Source organism: Microcebus murinus, chromosome 4, assembly GCF_040939455.1.
Source record: "Microcebus murinus isolate Inina chromosome 4, M.murinus_Inina_mat1.0, whole genome shotgun sequence".
In the NCBI taxonomy this organism is placed as follows: domain Eukaryota; kingdom Metazoa; phylum Chordata; class Mammalia; order Primates; family Cheirogaleidae; genus Microcebus; species Microcebus murinus.
In genome coordinates, this window is record NC_134107.1 from 58,108,700 (window position 1) to 58,123,977 (window position 15,278).

At 51.8% G+C, this 15,278-nt stretch overlaps 1 pseudogene; it reads left to right on the forward strand.

Moving 5' to 3' along the window:
- LOC105860275 (folate receptor gamma-like) overlaps window positions 1–8,683 on the forward strand; it is a 25,553-nt pseudogene extending 16,870 nt beyond the window's left edge.
- The last annotated feature ends 6,595 nt before the right edge of the window (window positions 8,684–15,278 follow it).

Genomic DNA, 15,278 nt, shown 5'->3' on the forward strand with positions numbered 1-15,278 from the left:
GCTCACCTGTTGGCCTCCCCCCAGCTATGAGCCTGCCTCTGCCTGGGCACCTTCCCAAGATCTCAAGCGGGGAAAGGGTTGTTGAGGTGTGAGTGTCCCCACCCCCTTGCCTCCCATGAACAATAGCGGACAGCTCCTCAGTGGCCTTTCCAGCTTCCCTGTCTACCCTGTACCTAAACCTCAGCTACCCTGGGGAAGAGGGATGGGCTGAGGAAGCAGAAGCCTGAGGCTGGTGGGATCCCTTCTTCCCCTCACTTTCCACCCCCCTTCAGTGGGCCATGCCCTGTGGTTTCTCCTTGTGCAAATTTGTGAGGACTTGCACAAAACACTGGTAAGATCCAAGAGGGGAAGTCTAGAGAGGCAGTGGCTCCCCCCAGGATCACAAGGCAAGATGGCGCCAGAGCCTGGACTCAGAGGGCCATGGGTGGGCAGCAGGTGGAGAAGGGCTCCCTCTACGCACTCTTCATTCCCTGGCTCAGCTGCCCTGTGGGGTTTGCAGGGTGAGGAGGGCCGAAGATCTGGCTGGGGACCAGGACACAAAACCTGGCCAAGAGTCTTACCGTTGCTGGCCCTCTCTCAGCCTTGTCCCCTGACTGTGGCTCCTTGGCAGGAATAGATGCATGTGGCCTGGCAGTGACACCGCTGCTGCTGCTGGCTTCAGTGACGGTTGTGGGGGGTGCCCAGCCCAGGACTCCACGGGCCAGGACGGACCTGCTCAACATCTGCTTGGATGCCAAATACCACAAGGCTAAGCCAATCCCCGAGGGCAATTTGTATGGCCAGGTGAGGATGGAGTGAGGGCTGAGGTGGGGAGAGAGCTGATCCTCACAGACAAGAAGTTAGGAGGAAGGGAAGGTCAGCATGGGGGAGTGATGGGGGAAGGAGGGGTTTGAGGTGATCCTGGAGGGCCTCTACCCAGGAGGCCACCAAATCTACAATAATGCAGGGACCATGCATCTAGCACCCATGATGAGCCAAGTGCTTTCTTTATACCGTGTCAGTGAATACGCCTAAAGGGCCTGCTTGGTAGGTGGGTCGTGGTCTCTATTTACACAAATGAGGAAATAGGCCCAGAGAGGGAACTGAGGAGAGAGATTGGCAGTACCTTTCCCAGCCTTAATTATGTGCCAGCCCACAGAGCTCAATGGCAAGGCGGAAGAGCAGACAGGTCCCTGGTCATGCTACACGCAGCAAACATGTACAAACGGGCCAGGTCCCCCACCCCCATCTGGTATTGAAGTGACAAATCAGATATGCCGGCAAGACTTCCCAGTAAAGGGATCATTGACCTTGGCCTTGGAGGATGAGTAAGAGTTTTCCAGGAAGACAAAGCAGGAAAGGGCACCCAGCACAGGACAGAACGTACACAGGTCAGAGGGTGCCGCCACAAGTCTAGTGTGCGCAGAGCCAAGGATGCTGCTGCCCACAGAGAAGGGGAGGGGAGGCCAGCGCCCCTATGGCACAGGTGAGGCCACTGACCCAGCTTGGGAAATCTGAGCTTGAATTTGGACTCCAGCCTCGGGAGAGATGCCAGGATTTCATTCCTTCTGGTCTCCTTGTCTGCTCCCCACAAGGTTTCGCGTTGCTAGAGGGCTGGGGATGCTCCCAGGGAGAGGCTGGGGCGTGGGCAGACTCCAGGGGTTTGCAGTGAAGAGACGGAATCCCAGAAGCCCCATGACAGCTGAGTCATTTCCGACGTATCACTTGTTTCTTTAAAAATTATTGTGAGGCCGGGCGTGGTGGCTCACACCTGTAACCCTAGCACTCTGGGAGGCCGAAGCAGGCGGATCGCTCAAGGTCAGGAGTTCGAAACTAGCCTGAACAAGAGCGAGACCCCGTCTCTACTATAAATAGAAATAAATTAATTGGTCAACTAACATATATAGAAAAAATTAGCCGGGCATGGTGGCGCATGGCTGTAGTCCCAGCTACTCGGGAGGCTGAGGCAGAAGGATTGCTTGAGCCCAGGAGTTTAAGGTTGCTGTGAGCTAGGCTGACGCCACGGCACTCTAGCCTGGGCAACAAAGCAAGACTCTGTCTCATAAAAAAAAAAAAAAATTATTGTGGTAAAATATACGTAACATAAATTTAACATTTTAGCTATTTTTAACTGTAAGCACTAAGTATGCTCCTATAGTTGCACAACCATCACCACCATTCATCTCCAGAACTCTTTCATCCTCCAAAACTGAAACTGCAACTCCGTACTCAACACTGCATTTGCTTTTAAGAGCCCTCTGCAGCACCTTGCCTTTGCCAAGAAATGGTGCAGATGCAAACCTTTGAGAGGGACAGATGATCATAATTTTGAGGGCCACAGGCTGTATGACAGTGGCCAATTTTGTTGAGTCCTTACTATAGCCTAGGGAGTGATTTTCATTATATTAACTCTTTCAGAGACGGAAACCACTGACCTTGGCTAGCAGGCCAAGCAGGGGATCTTGCAGGGTGACCAAGAGTTGGGGCATCCAGAGAGAGCATGCACGAAGTTGGGCAGGCTTGGGAGCATGTTCTGTGTCAGCCAGCACCGGGGGTGTGGTCGGGGTGTTGGAGAGATGTATATTTGGCTCCGCCCTAGTGGGTTTCCTCATTGGGTGCCCAGAGCCATCACATCTCCCCCTCATTTGGCCCTAGGTGTGAGAGTTCATCTCAGAGATTTTAAGCAACTGGCTCATGATCACTCAGCTTTTCTGAGTCATGGCCTAGAGTGATTTCTGCAGAGAAACCACCACTTCCACTTGTCTCACCTGCCTTGAATTTGCCTTTCTAGGATTGCCTTTCCCATGTGTAGTCAGGTCCACGTTCAGGCCCATAGGTCCTCTGTTGCCCACCACTCTCGGGATCCACCTGGAGTTCCCTAGCCTGGAGTCCCAGGCCCTGGAGAGCCAGGCCAGCCCTTAACCTCCAGCCCCCACCACAGCCAGAGCCAGGTCCTCTCCTCGCTGTCCTGAGCTAAAGCCTCACCTCCACTGTTCATTAGGGGTGCAGCTTACTTACACCCTGTAAAAATGGGGATAATGATTTTTACTGGGTTGTTGAGAGAATAAAACGCAAAAACCTCAAGGATTTTGCACCTTCTGTTTTCTATGCCTAGAATGTTCTTTACCACCAGCCCCAACTAAAACCGCAAGCTCCATGAGGGTAGAAATGTGATCTATTTTGTTCCCTACAGTATTCCTAGCACCCAGCACAGAGCCTGATGTATGATAAACAGCTAATATTGGCTGGATGCAACATGAATAATATAAATAACTGAAATAATGTGAAATAACTTTTTTAACTATTAGGAGCTGTAAAAATAATAATTACTCTCCGAGACAGTGGCTCCCCCTGGTCTCCCCCATCTCCTGTGCTACTGTCTGCTAAAAGCCAATCTTGTAATCACCTCTGTCCCCACATGGGCCTTCTCAAGGGCCCTCCCCAGAAAGGGTTTGTTTCGATGCCTGGATTCCAACTCAACTTCCACCCCTTACTTGTCAGTGATCTTTAGGCTAGTTCTAGCCCCATTTGGAGCCTCTCAATAGGAATGAGGAAGTAATGTGTCCCCCCCAACCCACACATCCCCAAATTATTTACAGGACACGTGACACAAGTTAATTTTTCTATTGGAATAGGCTGTCAGGCCGGGCGCTCTACCTGGGGTAGAGCAGCTAGAATGTGGAGGAGGTGGCTGTGGCGGGAGGGACTTGGTCCTGCTTTTTCCCCACCCAGTGCAGTCCCTGGAGGAAGAACGCCTGCTGCTCCGTCAACACCAGCCAGGAGCTGCACAAGGACACCTCCCGCCTGTATAACTTTAACTGGGGTCACTGTGGCACCATGGAGCCCGCCTGCCAGCGCCACTTCATCCAGGACACCTGTCTCTATGAGTGTTCACCCAACCTGGATCCAGCAGGTACGAGTGCCAGTGCTGTCCCCACAAACATGAACCTCAGCAGCGGGCAGAGCCTGCCAGGCTCTTGCTGCCAGGGTGTGGTCCAGGAATCCTAGTCTGGGGGGGGGTGTGGAGGCACCTTCCTTTCCACATCCCTGGCCCCCTTCTAGGCTATAGCTGATGAGATACCTGGCTGACAGGAGCCTCCCTTCCCCTGGCCACCCAGGTAAATCAGAGCTGGCACAAAGAGTGGATCCTGAACGTGCCCCTGTGCAAAGAGGACTGTCAGCACTGGTGGGAGGATTGTTGCTCCTCCTACACCTGCAAGAGCAACTGGCAAAAGGGCTATAACTGGACCTCAGGTGACAGCTTGGGGCCGAGGACATGGGGAATGGGAGTGGGATTTGGGGTTGCAGAAGTAAGGTCTGGCCCAGGAGCTGAAGGTCCTGTATTCTCCCCCAGGGATTAACGAGTGCCCAGCTGGGGCCACCTGCCACACATTTGAGTCCTACCTCTCCACATCAGCTGCATTTTGTGAGGGCCTCTGGAGTCACTCCTACAAAGTCAGCAACTACAGCCAAGGGAGCGGCTGCTGCATCCAGATGTGTTTGACCCAGCCCAGGGCAACCCCAATGAGGAGGTGGTGAAGTTCTATGCTAAGGCCATGAATGCTGGGGCCATGCCCCATGGCATTAGAGCACAGGGCAGTGGGTCCTGATCCAAAAGGGTCCCCAGAGGTTCCTCTGGCAGCCTATTCTAAGATATGTTTTTTGTTTGTTTTTTTTCTTTTTGAGACAAAGTCTCACTCTGTTGCCCCAGCTAAAGTGCTGTGGCATCAGCCTAGCTCACAGCAACCTCAATCTCCTGGGCTCAAGCAATCCTCTTGCCTCAGCCTCCCAAGTAGCTGGGACTACAGGTATGCGCCACCATGCCCGGCTAATTTTTCCTATTTTTGGTAGAGATGAGGTCTTGCTCTTGCTCAGGCTGGTCTTGAACTCCCGAGCTCAAATGATCCGCCTGCCTCAGCCTCCCAGAATGCTAGGATTACAGGTGTGAGCCATTGCGCCAGGCCTGACAGCTTATTCCAATAGAAAAATCCACTTGTGTCATGTGTCTTGTAAATAATTTAGGGATGTGTGGGTTGGGCGGACACATTACTTCCTCATTCCTATTGAGAGGCTCCAAATGGGGCTGGAACTAGCCTAAAGGTCACTGACAAGTAAGGAGTGGAAGTTGAGTTGGAATCCAGGCATCTAATCCCTTAGTCTGGGGCTCTTACCCCTGCCCTGGGCTTCCTCATCACCTCTGCACTACAAAGGGATGAGGGTTCGAGAGTACATATAATTTTGGTGATTGTAACTTTATAGGGGTTGTATCAATGTGGCCCCCACCAGCAAAGTAGGAGAGTTCCTGTTTCTCCACAGTCTTGTCAGTACAGCATGCATCAAACTTTGATTTTCTGCTCATCGGATAGGTAGGGGGAAGGCATCTCAGCGTAGCTTTCATTTGCCATGCGCCTTATTCTAAGAGCATGGTTCCTGAGATCTTTCCATATGGACCTAATTGGGATCTAGTTTATTCTTTTCCATTGCTGGCTAACAATCCAGCAATGTGATGTATTCTATGTATACATCACATTGAATTCAGTCCCCTACTGATGGGCATTTGAAGGAGTGGGGGTCTTTTATGACCTTGATATTTCTGAAACGCACAGCACAGTTGTTTTGTAGAATATCCCTCCATCTGGGTTTATCTTTTTCCTCATGACTGACTAATCGAGGTTATACATTTTTGGCACGAATACCTGAAAGCAACACCGTGTACTCTCTGCATCATGGTGGGAGGCACATGGCATTGGGTTTTCCCATTCCTTGTTGAGCTAATTGTGTCTGCCAGATTTATCCACTTCCCTTTTCCTCTTTGTAACCAATAAGTATGTCATAGGAAGTCACTTGGAGAGCTATCGGCATCCTACTTGTCAGCACACTTTCACCCACAAGTTTTACTATCTGGTAGACGTTTTTTAAAAAGTAAAAACAAAACCTAGCAATGTCTTATGATGTGACAGCCCCCTCACTGGCCCTTCATTGCTTTCTCATGGCATCTGCTGTAAAAACCAAACTTCTTCCATGGCATAGAAGGCCCTGCCCCTCCTCTGAGACCTCAGATCAAATCATTCCACCCTCACCCCATGAATAAGCTCCAGTTACTCTCTCCATGTTGGGGCTTTTGCTCCAGCAATTTCCTCTCTGGGTGCCTAGAATGTTCTTCAGTCCTCTTCTGTGGGCTGGCTGGCCCCTTGTGGCCACTTACATCACAGCCTACAATCCCCCCTAAACTGACCGTGGGCCACTCAGCCCAAGAAGCCACCCAGGTGCTTTCTCATCATACCACTCTGGCCCTTTTTGCAGCTTTCTGTCCACTGTGTTTATTGTCTGCCTTTTCCCTAAGAAAACACACACTCCTGAAAGCAGAGTTGTGTCTATGTCACTTTGTGTCAGATCCCCAGGGCCTGGTTCGGTGCCTGGCATGAAGTAGGTGCTTGGTAAGTTAGGGAATCCCTATACTCATTCTGCCAATCAACAGATGCTCTCTGAGCACCCAGACCTCGGCCCATGCTGGTCTCATTCAACAGGAAGGGAATTGAGTCCCTTGCAAGGGCTGGCGGGGACAGACAGGTCTGAGAAGCAATAACTCTTGGAACAACAAGGTGAGGCTTTCACAGAGGGAAGCACAGAGTGTGGTGGGATTCTGTGGAAGCCCAAAGAGGCTGGGGAAAGATTCCAGAGGAGAAAGGTTTGCCAAGCACAAAACAGCAGGGGGACTGGCATTCCATGGAGAGGTCTCAGCAAGTACAGAGGCTTGGAGGTAACAGAAGTGCAAGCCGAATGCCAAGGTGGCTGAAACAGGAGTTGTGAGGTGTGAGCAGGAAATGTGGGCAGGAGAGGAGGCCCAAGAAGACACACTGGATCTGTAAGCCTTGGATGGGCCTTGAGGACCCCTTATGGAGCTTCTCTCCTGCAGCTGCTACATGAAAGAAGTCAGGCTTGGAATCAGACTTGGATCTGTAGTTCCCGCGGCTGGAGGGATGGGTGATGTGAGATAGCACGTGTGATGGGCAGGCACTCAGGAAAAGCTCAGAGTTCTCTCCTCCCCCACTCCGAGGCCCCCTCCTACTCCCTGAAGCCCAGACTCTCCACCCTTGTGGGTCAAACACCTTCCCGTTATCTCTGCCTGGTCACAGGGCAGCCTTCAGGTTGGGATGGGAAGGGATGCCAATGGTTAACCTTGCTGGTATTAAACTTCTAGTCCAGGCAGATACTTTCTGGACTCTCTTCAAGGTGGCTGCCTGATTCCGTCCCTCCCTGCAGGCCAAATGGCCACAGCACCTGTAGGGCAGAGGAATTTGTAGGACAGAGGAAGGGCAGAGGAATTCTTCCAATTGTCGGGAATTTACTTGGGTGGGGCAATGAGCTAACCGCAAACCTTTGCTTCTGGTCATTGCTTGCTTGCTGCACCGCTGTAAGGGGAATTATGGGATGAGGTCATTGAAGCACGGGCGACTGGCCCATCAGGCAATAGAGGGCAACCAACCCGCCAATTATTTCAAAAGGCAATAGTGGGCAACCAATCATTTTAAAGGTCAACGCATGATCCATGCGTAGTCGGCTTGTGCGCAGCTTGTGCACTATGGGGATAAAAGGCATGTCGTTGTTCCGGTCGGGGTCCTTGCCCGCGAGAGTGGCCACTGCGTTGGTGCTCTGGGGCTTGGACCCTGGCTAGCCAGAAAATAAACCTCCTCTTGTGTGATTGCATCCTCGATGTCTCTGCTTTTCTGTCCGGTGGGGCTGTAGAAGGTCGGTCCCTAACATTTGGGGGCTTGTCCGGGATTTGCCTTCCCCACAGACTACCGGATAGAATTCAGGGCTGAGGGAGGAGTGTGAAAATCCACCCCGGACTAGCTGGGTGTGATGTTGGGCAAGGGACGCAGAATCCCCTTGCAGGACCCCGGATCAGGACGCCAGCACAGGACCTAGGCGGACGCGCTGGTGGGTCGCCGGTCGGAGCCAGGCGGAGACGTCCTCTGGCCCCGTTGGGACTCCGGAGCTGACCTTGTAGCCTAGGGCTCGGTCAGGAGGAGCTGGAGCTGACCTTGTAGCCAAGGGCTCGGTCAGGAGGATACCGGGGAGCAGGTCCAGACCAGGTTAGGTTGTGTGTTTACCTCACTGTCTACTTGTCTGTTGTCTGCTTTGTTTGTCGCCGGCTTTCTGTGTGTGTGTGAGTGAGTGTGACATCTCTCATTGGCTTGTTGGAGTCTCTGGGTTCTGTGGTTTCAGCCCGAGAACCCATCAGGGTTGCATGGGTTTTCGGGCTGGGGCCGTGGAATCAGGGGACCCACGAAAAGATCCGCGGGGGCGACTAGAACCTCCAGGTGAGTATTCCCCTGCATGGGCTGGCAGCACACAGTGTATCTCCTGCCGCCCGTGCCAGAAGTGGCTAGTGCGGGAGGAGCACGGCCGTTACCTCCGTAGGGAGTGTGAAAGGCTAGGGATTCAGATCCTTGTCCCCAGTGCCCCAACTGCAGAATATCGGTTTGCACATCTGCCTATTATCGACTAGCCATGGGACAGGCTCTAACAACGCCGTTGTCCATCCTGGTGAGCCATTTTAAGGATGTCAGGGCAAGGGCACACAACCTGTCCTTGGAGGTCAAGAAGGGAAAGTTTGTTACCCTTTGTGAGGCTGAGTGGCCCACGTTTGGAGTGGGGTGGGCCAGGGAGGGCTCGTTTGATGCCTCCTTGATCGAAAAGGTAAAAGGGGTGGTATTTGGCCACCCTGATCAGATCCCCTATATTGTGGTCTGGCAAGACTTGGTTCTAGGCCCGCCACCCTGGCTGAAGGCCCTCCTACCTGCCCCGAGGGGAAAGGCGGAAGTTCTGGCAGTTAAAGAAGTCAGAAAGGAGAGGGCACGGAGTCTGCGGTCCCTTGGGACGCCAGTGTTGCCGGACTCCAATTTCTACCCAGACCTAAAGGCGCTCCCTCTGAGGGCAGTGGGATTCCCGGGAGAGGATGGAGCACAGACATACCAATACTGGCCCTTCCCTACTAGTGACCTCTATAATTGGAAATCTCAAAACTCGAACTTCTCCGAGAATCCGAGAAACCTAATTAATCTTTTAGACTCTGTTCTTTTTACTCATCAGCCCACCTGAGATGATTGCCAGCAGTTGCTTAAGGTGCTCTTCGAAGAGAAAGGATTCAGGGGGAGGCGCGGAAGCTGGTTCCGGGGAGGACGGCAGACCTACTACAAACCCATGAACCATCAACCAAACTTTTCCCCTTGAACAGCCGCTTTGGGACTACAATGAGGCTGAAGGTAGGGAGCGTCTCCGGGTCTACCGCCAGACTCTGATGGCTGGTCTCCGTATGGTGGCACGAAAGCGACCAATTTGGCCAAGGTAGGAAATGTTCATCAGGGGCTGGAGGAGAGCCCAGCAGCATACTTAGAGAGGATCATGGAGGCCTTCTGGCAGTACACCCCATAGATCCCACAATGGAGGAGAGTAAGGCAGCTGTTATGATGGCGTTTGTCAATCAGGCGGCCCCCGACATTAGGTGCAAGGTGCAGAGAATAGATAGATTGGGCAAGAAGACTCTGCAGGACCTGTTAAAAGTGGCGGAGAAGGTCTATAACAATAGAGAGACGCCAGAAGAGAGGTTAGAGAGGATCAGGATAGAAGATAGGAAATTCCAAGCTGGGGAAGCACGGAAAGCAAACAGAGAGATGGCTAAAATCCTGATAGCCGCCACAAGAGGGGGGCAGATAGGGTCAGAGGATAGGGAAAGGCCCCGGCGGGAGAGGCTAGGAAAGATCAATGTGCCAATTGCAAGGAGCATGGGCATTGGGCCCGAGAGTGCCCCAAAAAGAATGGGGGGCGAAGACTTGGAGGTCCTGAAAAAGCCATGGTTGCAGGACAGGTGACAGACAAATAGGGAAGATGGGGTTCGGTCCCCCTCCCCGAACCTAGGGTAACTTTGCAAGTGGAGGGTAACCCAGTCAGCTTCCTCATAGATACAGGAGCAGAACATTTGGTACTAACAGAAGACACAGGAAAATTGTCCAGTAAGACCAGTTGGGTGCAGGGGGCAATAGGAGCCAAACTATATCAGTGGACCACGTGGCAGAGATTGGATTTGGGTTCAGGACAAGTGAGTCATGCCTTTGTGGTCATCTCTGAGTGCCCCACACCGCTACTGGGAAGAGACATTCTTACCAAGCTTAAGGCTCAAATTCATTTTGAAGAAGAGGGAGTAATAATAACTGATAATAAAGGCAATCTCATCAACAGCCCCTGGGGTCACTCAGATCCTGACACAGGCAGATGAATATAGACTGTACTAGCCCACAAAAAGCAGAGAGGAAGGCATGAGCAATGGTTCTGTGAATTTCCCATGGCGTGGGCCGAGACAGGGGGATGGGCAAAACACCGGCCGCCTCTTTATGTTGAGTTAAAACCTGGAGCCGAGTCAGACAGTACCCCATGTCCCAGGAAGGCAGAGTGGGAATTACGCCCCACATTCAGAGACTCCTGGACAGTGGGATTCTCCGGAAATGCCAGTCGGCCTGGAACACCCCCCTGTTGCCAGTGAAGAAACCAGGGGGTAAGGACTATAGGCCTGTGCAAGACCTCAGGGAAGTCAATGCAAGGGCCCTGGATATCCACCCTACAGTCCCTAACCCCTATACTCTGTTGAGCTCTCTCTCTCCCACGCTGTCTTGGTATACCGTCCTAGACCTAAAGGATGCCTTCTTTAGCCTGGCGGTGGCGACACGCAGCCAGGAGATTTTCGCCTTTGAGTGGCAGGATGACAGAGAGGAATTCATGGGCAGCTGACATAGACGAGACTGCCCCAGGGGTTTAAAAAACTCGCCTACCCTGTTCAACGAGGCCCTCCATGATGACCTTGGAGGCCCTCCATGATGACCTTGGGTTTTCGGAAAAGGCTCCACCTCTGTATGAAGGGTGTAGGGTGATGGGAGTGGACTGTGCAAATGGAAGACGCTTTTCAGGCCCTGAGGGTAGCCATGCTGGAAGCCCCGGCCCTAGCACTCCCTGATCCTACAAAAGAGTTTCACCTGTTCATAGACAAAAAGAGGAGAATACCCAAGGGGGTACTCACGCGGCCCTGGGACCCTGGAAGAGACCAGTGGCGTACTTGTCAAAAAAACTAGATCCGGTGGTGGCGGGGTGGCCAGCGTGCTTGCAAATCATCGCAGCCACGGCCCTGTTGGTCAAAGACGCTGATAAGCTCACCCTAGGCCCGCGGCTGCAGATCACCACCCCGCACGCCATAGAGGGGGTTCTGAAGCAGCCACCGGGACGGTGGATCACAAATGCGAGGCTGACTCATTACCAAGGGCTTTTGCTGGACGCACCCCGCATCGAGTTCCGGGCCCCTGCTGCCTCGAATCCAGCTATGCTTCTGCCAACCCCTGCTGCAGCCGCACCTGAACGTGATTGCCTTGAGATCCTAGCCGAGACCCAGACGACCCGTAGAGACTTGAAGGATCGCCCCCTTCCAGGTAGCGACCTGACCTGGTTCATGGACGGAAGCAGTTTCATCCGGGACGGACGCAGGTACGCAGGGGCGGCCATAGTAGATGACCAAGGTAAACTTGTCTGGGCGGCACGCTTTCCACAAGGGACATCTGCTCAGAAGGCGGAACTAATAGCGCTGACGGAGGCTCTTAGTCAGGCCTGAGGAAAAAGGCTGACGGTGTACACTGACAGCCGCTATGCCTTTGGGACTGTGCACATACATGGGGCCCTCTACAGGGAAAGGGGCTTCATCACGGCAGAGGGAAAGGAAATTAAGCACATGCCTGAAATACTCCACCTACTAGAGGCTGTTTTGCTGCCAAAGGCAGTGGTGGTAGTCCATACCCCGGGACACCAGAGCGGGGATGGAAGCACGGGGCAATCGGAGAGCAGACGCTGAAGCTAAGAAGGCTGCAGAAGACACTCCGCAGCCAAACATCCTGCACCTTAGCCTGCCACCCCCAGGCATGGGATGGTTGCCTCCTCTGCCGGACTATTCCAGTGTAGATGAGGTCTGGGCCTCAGAGCAGCTACGTGAAGATGGCTGGTTGCGGGACGAAGGGCATCGCCTAATAGTGCCAGAACTCTTAAGACGCCACCTGTTAGAGCACCTGCATCAGACCACACATCTAAGGAAGAGAAAGATGCTGCAACTGCTGGACACTGCTCAACTAAGGTTCAAGTCACAAGGACGGGTTCCAGATAACATCGTCAAAAGTTGCCGAGCCTGTCAGGTCATGCAGCGGGGAGGACCAGAGGGACCCACGCAGGTACGAGGGAAAGGGGGAGGCAGCCAGGACTATTTTGGGAAGTGGATTTCACAGAGGTCAAGCCTGGAAAATACGGGTACCGATATTTACTGGTCATGGTAGATACATTTTCCAGATAGGTAGAAGCCTTCCCTACAAAAGAAGAAACAGCTTTGACAGTAGCTAAGAAAATATTAGAAGAAATAGTCCCCAAGTATGGACTGCCGGAAGGGATAGGATCAGATAATGGACCTGCGTTTGTCTGTCAGGTTAGTCAAGGGCTGGCCCAGGCTATGGGGATAGATTGGAAATTACATTGTGCATAAAATCCCCAGAGCTCTGGGCAGGTAGAGCGAATAAATAGAACAATAAAGGAGACCCTGACTAAATTGGCCCTAGAGACTGGCAGAGACTGGGTGACCCTCCTTCCCTTCGCCCTGTTCTGAGCCTGGAACACCCCTTATCACTTGGGTTTAACCCCTTTTGAAATCATGTACCGCACACCCCCTCCTGTAGTTCCTAGGCTGAGCCCTGATGCTCTTCTGGGACATCCCAAAGAAGTGTTACAAGCGGTGCAGGCTCTGCACAGTCAAGTACGGCTGGCCCTCCGTGCTATCTACCGGCCTGAGGAGGAGGGTGCCGGACACCCGTTTCACCCACACCAGCCGGGGGACTGGGTGTGGGTAAAACGGCATAACAGCAGAACCCTCGAGCCGAGGTGGAAGGGCCCCTATCAAATTATTCTTGTTACCCCCACTGCTCTTAAGGTCGATAGAATAGTAGCGACCTGGCTACACCACTCCTATGTGAGACCTGTTAATAAAAAAGACCAGGAGCAGTGCCAGGACCAATGGAAAGCAACTGCAGACCCGAAGAATCCTCTGAAGACCAGACTGACCCGAGAGGCGGCGACAGCCCAGGACCGCTGACACAGACTTGGACTGGGGGTTGTGGCATCTAAAGATTGACTGGGTGACAAACATGGACGGGTCGCGGTGGGGGTTGGTTGTTGTGTTTTGGGGATGTTGTGTTTTTGGTCTAATGTTTTTGGGGTAGAGACTTATAGCTGTACTTACCGCCCCAAACCCCCACCAACCCCATAACCTTACATGGGTCTAAAGATTACTGTATAATGGTGTTAGTGTTCCCAAAAATAATATACCACACTGAGGAGACAATGTATGAGGGCATAGTAGGGCGAAGAGTCACCAACCTAATTTTTGAAAGAAAGAGAGCCCTTCACAGCCATAACCCTGGCTACTCTTTTTGGCTTAGGGGCAATAGGAGCAGGAACTAGTATCTCTTCTCTGGCAATGCGGCAAAGAGGGTTTAATACTCAAGTCACTAACCTCCCTATCCGAGGTAGTGCTCCAGAACCGGAGGGGGTTAGATCTAGTATTCCTCCAGCAAGGAGGACTGTGTGCTGCCCTCAAAGAAGAATGTCGTTTTTATGCAGACCATACGGGAGTTGTTAGAGAATCTATAGCTAAGGTCAGGGAAGGGCTTGCCCGCCGCAAACGAGAATATGAACAGCAAGCAGGTTGGTTTGAGTCTTTGGTTTAACAGTTCCCCCTGGTTAACAATGCTACTATCCACCCTACTAGGCCCACTGATTATGCTAATCTTAGTCCTTACTTTTGCGCCATGTGTAATTAATAGACTAGTAGCTTTTGTGAAAGAACGGATAAACACTGTCCAGCTACTAGTATTGCAACAACAATATCAGCAGCTATGGTCAAGTGCTATAGAACTAGAGCACCTAAAAGGCCGGGCGGGGTGGCTCACGCCTGTAATCCTAGCACTCCGGGAGGCCGAGGCGGGCGGATTGCTCGAGGTCGGGAGTTCGAAACCAGCCTGAGCAAGACCCTGTCTCTACTAAAAAAAAATAGAAAGAAATTAATTGACCAACTAAAAGTATATATACAAAAAATTAGCCGGGCATGGTGGTGCATGCCTGTAGTCCCAGCTACTCGGGAGGCGGAGGCAGGAGGATCGCTTGAGCCCAGGAGTTTGAGGTTGCTGTGAGCTAGGTTGACGCCACGGCACTCACTCTAGCCTGGGCAACAAAAGTGAGACTCTGTCTCAAAAAAAAAAAAAAAAAGAAAAAAAAAAGAAAACACACCCCAGGATAGGGTTACCAAAGCCAAAGGGAGGCTCAGTCTCCTGCAGTTGAGGAATGAAGGGAAAACATGAGGAAAAGAACAGACAGGCACAGGCTTTCCTACCCACCCTCCTTCCCTCCACATGAATTCAAGATTTCACACAAAGCTTTGGTTTCTAGCAGTAAACATGGAGTTACATCCATCCATCTCCTATTAAACAGTCTCATGGCCACTTTGACGTGTTTCTTGCACCTACATAAAAGTTCCTGAGTGACTTGGATATCCATCCATAAATCCTTTCTAGGTCTCCTGCCCCCACCTTCTACATGGAAGATCCCCCAGTTTCCCTTCTCTACGTTAGGATTACATTTTAAGTAGGTTTGACCTACTCAGAATACAGCAGTGTCTTCGGTGTTTGGCATGAATCACATCAAGAAATGGTCTTTACCTAGGAGGTTGAAAACAAGGATGAAGGTTTCCTAGCTTCATCAGGATTCTTGCATAAATCATTTAAGAGTTATAGGGACACCCCAAGAATTAAATATATATGTGTGTGCGTGTGAAGGTTTTCTTTTGCAGGGGGTAGAAAAGAGTGTAAAGTAGAAGATAAGTCTTTAGGACAAAAGATCTGGTCCAAAATAGGAAATAGGGGAAGGGGAACACAAACAGAAAGCTTGGCTGGAGATCCGCTTCAAGGAGTGAGACCTCCCAAACTAATGTTTCAGATCCTTTTGCCTGGGGCAGGACCTTCTGACATGCCTAAATCAGTTTACTTTCATGCACATTTAGAGCAGAGAGGGTTCTGGACCTCTCAGAAGCAAGGGGACACCATTGAAAATTGGTTTATGAGAGCTCTAAACGTGATCAGGAGTCTCTGACAGCCCCCTTAAAGGAGACATTCAAAACTAAAGGAGTCTAATTCGAAACTCGACCAGCATATTAGAAACGTGAGAGC